Here is a 3,324-nt window from a genome sequence, read left to right on the forward strand (position 1 = left end):
CCGTGTGCCCCACCGTGTGCCCCGCCTTGTGCCCCCCCGTGTGCCCCGCCCTGTGCCCCGCCCTGTGCCCCGCCCTGTGCCCCGCCCTGTCCTCCACCTTGTGCCACCAAGTGCGCCCCGCCGTGCCCAGCGCCGTGCCCGGAGCCCTGTCCCGCCAAGTGCGTGACCAAGTGCGTCCCCACCTGCACCACGCCCTGCACCACGCCCTGCGCCACGCCCTGCGCCACCAAGTGCGTCCCCGAGCGCTCCTACACCTTCTCCACCCGCTGGAAGCACCCGTGCCAGAGGGGCCTCTGCAAGAAGATCTGAGCGGTTTTTGAGGGAAAGAACCACGGAAAGGAACGAGGGAGGAAGAGAAGGAATACGGAATGTGTGACCTGAAGGCTGCCGGAGAGGGAAGCGCCGCTGGAAACCCGCCCTGCGCCACCAAGTGCGTCCCCGAGCGCTCCTACACCTTCTCCACCCGCTGGAAGCACCCGTGCCAGAGGGGCCTCTGCAAGAAGATCTGAGCGGTTTTTGAGGGAAAGAACCACGGAAAGGAACGAGGGAGGAAGAGAAGGAATACGGAATGTGTGACCTGAAGGCTGCCGGAGAGGGAAGCGCCGCTGGAAACCAGGACCATGCGTTTTAAGTCTAGGATAGAGCTTTAGTTTTAGTTCAGGCTTTTCTTTCTTCTTGGGGCTTTGCCTCTTCTGTCTGTGCTTTGGACTTTCTCTGCCCAGTTCGACACCGAGCGTGGATCAGAACCGAGGGATTTGGGGAATGGTAGGCATTGGAAGGTCTCAGCAAGTGTGAGGGGAGGAGGTGTCAGGCTGGAAAGGGTCAGGCTAAAGCGGGTGATCGCGATTTTGGGTGATTTGGGGTGATTTGGGGTGATTTTGGGCTTTTCTCGGAGTCGGCTCCTCTCTGTCTGCATTATTCTCTCTTCAAATGTTCGACTCCACTTTGCATTCCCATTAAAAGGCTGCTGCATCAAACTCGTTCCGAATTCCCTTTTTCCTCTGCTCCTTGGGCTCTCTTGGGGACACTCAGCCTTGGATAGAGGGACAGGCGGCCTCCAGGCTCTTCCTGGACTGCTCCAAACTTGACTAAAGGTAAAATTCAGGGTTAAATTTCTGTGATAAGAGATTTTATCCCTAAAAAAAAAACCCTGGCGCTGCATTTTTTGGGATAAAATATTTCATTCCTGAAAAATCCTGGCTCTGCATTTTCTGGGATAAAATATTTTATTCCTAAAAAAACCTGGCTCTGCATTTTCCAGGATAAAACCTTCAGACTGAAGCAAACCGGGAATTTTTAGTGTCTTGTTCATACCCAGCTCTGTTTGGGGATTTTCTTCCCTCTAAACAAAGGGAACTGAGCCGAACCCAAGCTTTTTTTTCCCCACATTTCTGCATCCAAACTTTCCTGAACTGCTTTCCCAAGGACTCTTCTCCACCTCTCGGCGGTGACAGGGAGGGACCTGGAGCTCCAAATTCCAGGAGCCGGTGCCAGCAGCGGATCCCTCCGGGCAGTTTGGGATGCCGGGCGTGTCCTGCTCATCCCCTTCCGAGCCATTCCAGGCGCTGTTTTTATCCTAAAGACCATGTTCGGTTCATTCTTCCCTAATGGCCACGTTGGAGTTGGAATTCCGGGTCATTCCCCGCAATTACCCCCGCCCCAAAATATCCCGGGGCTTCCGCACAACAAAGAGAGCCAGAACGCTTCCAAAACACTCCCAGGCTGGATTACGCCTGGACCTGGAATGTTGATTTTAATGTTAATTAATCAGCTCTTATTTGGGTTACGTTCCCTAAGACTGGAATAATCGATTTGGGGGAAAAAAAAAAAAAAGGAAAAGAAAAATTTTTAAAAAAAGAAAAAAGAAAGAAAGAAAAAAAACACCCAGGAAGTTGCGGACCCTGGTGAAAACTTCCCGAGGGTTGGGTTCCAAGGATGAGGGGCTGAATTGTGAGGAAAGCGGGAGTTCTGGTGGGAATTCGGGATATTAAAGGTGTCCCTGTTAATTTTGCGTTGTTGTGAGTGCCGGTTGTGCTTCTCGTGCCCATTAAAAACCATTTTCTGCGCCACCCTGCCCCGGGGTTATTCCACCTCTCTCTTCCTCCCGGGATTCCTCATTTCTCTCCTAGATGATCCGTTTGATTTCCAGGAATGGCCGATGGTGGTTTCCTCCCAGCCACAAGTTCTGGGTAGTTTTGGAAAATGGGAATTTGGGCCCTTCCGTGTCAGAAAAAAATAAAATTTCCAGGGGATAATGAAATTTTAATGACGTTAATCTCGCTGACAAGTCCCGGCCGTGCCCGAGATCTCCTCCCAGTGGTTCCCCGCATTGCCGCGGGATGTTTTTATAAATCCTCTGGGTTTCTCTTCATCATCTCCACCAGAAAAAAAAATAAATAAAAATAACAACCACCAGCGGAGCCTCCCGTGATTCCCCGTCTGGCGTGGGAGGTGCGGGCCTGGAAAGAGCAAGGGGAAACGTGATTATTGCTAATTTAATGCTTAATGAAGCGGGATTTTCTGCGGGCTCAGCAGTTCCTGGGGGAAGTCTGGGTCGGGCGCGGGGTCCTGAGTCAGGAGTGACCATGGGAGAGGCAAAGATCTCTGTCAAAGACATCTCCAGATTCCTGAATCATTGTTTGCCCTTCTCCATCCTCACCCCAAAACCTTCCTCCTCCTCCTCCTCAGGGGCTGGGAATGATCCCTGGATCTCTGCGTGCCTCCTTCCCTGGAAATCGCGTTTCCCCTGTGGTGGCACCGGCTGGAGCTGCTGCCAAAAACAATTTAATTTTAATTTTAATTTTGATCTCAGAGCTCTCTGATCTCGGGACTACGCCAAACCCTTGTTTTTCACAACCAACCCCTCGTTTTCCCGGCACCCCGACGGAATTGGGCAATTTTTGGGGCCGATTTCCTCACGGGGATTATTAAAAAGTCTGAGGTGAAATCCCAGCCCCGGCTGTTGATTCAGAGGGGAAGGAGATCCAGGGAGGAGCCCGAGGCCTCGCTCCTTTCATCTCCTGCGCCGGCCCTGAGCCAGGAATTCTTTGTTTGGAGAAACAAACACAGGAGATGGAGAGGCCGGTCCACGCGGGGGTATTAAATTGGGGGATTTTGGGACAATCTGGGGGGAAAAAACCCGATATGGAAGCTCGCAACAGAATAAAATCTTCAGCTCGGGAGTTGTGCCAAGGGTGGGAATCGCCCTCCCTGTCCGACATCCCAAAATCTCCGGGATTTAAAGGAGCACCAGGTGGAGTTTTGGGAGAAACAATGGCCACAAATACCTGGATTGAGAGACAAAAGCAAAAAAAAAAAAAAAAA

The sequence above is a fragment of the Geospiza fortis genome, unplaced genomic scaffold (genome assembly GCF_000277835.1).
Source record: "Geospiza fortis unplaced genomic scaffold, GeoFor_1.0 scaffold489, whole genome shotgun sequence".
In the NCBI taxonomy this organism is placed as follows: Eukaryota; Metazoa; Chordata; class Aves; order Passeriformes; family Thraupidae; genus Geospiza; species Geospiza fortis.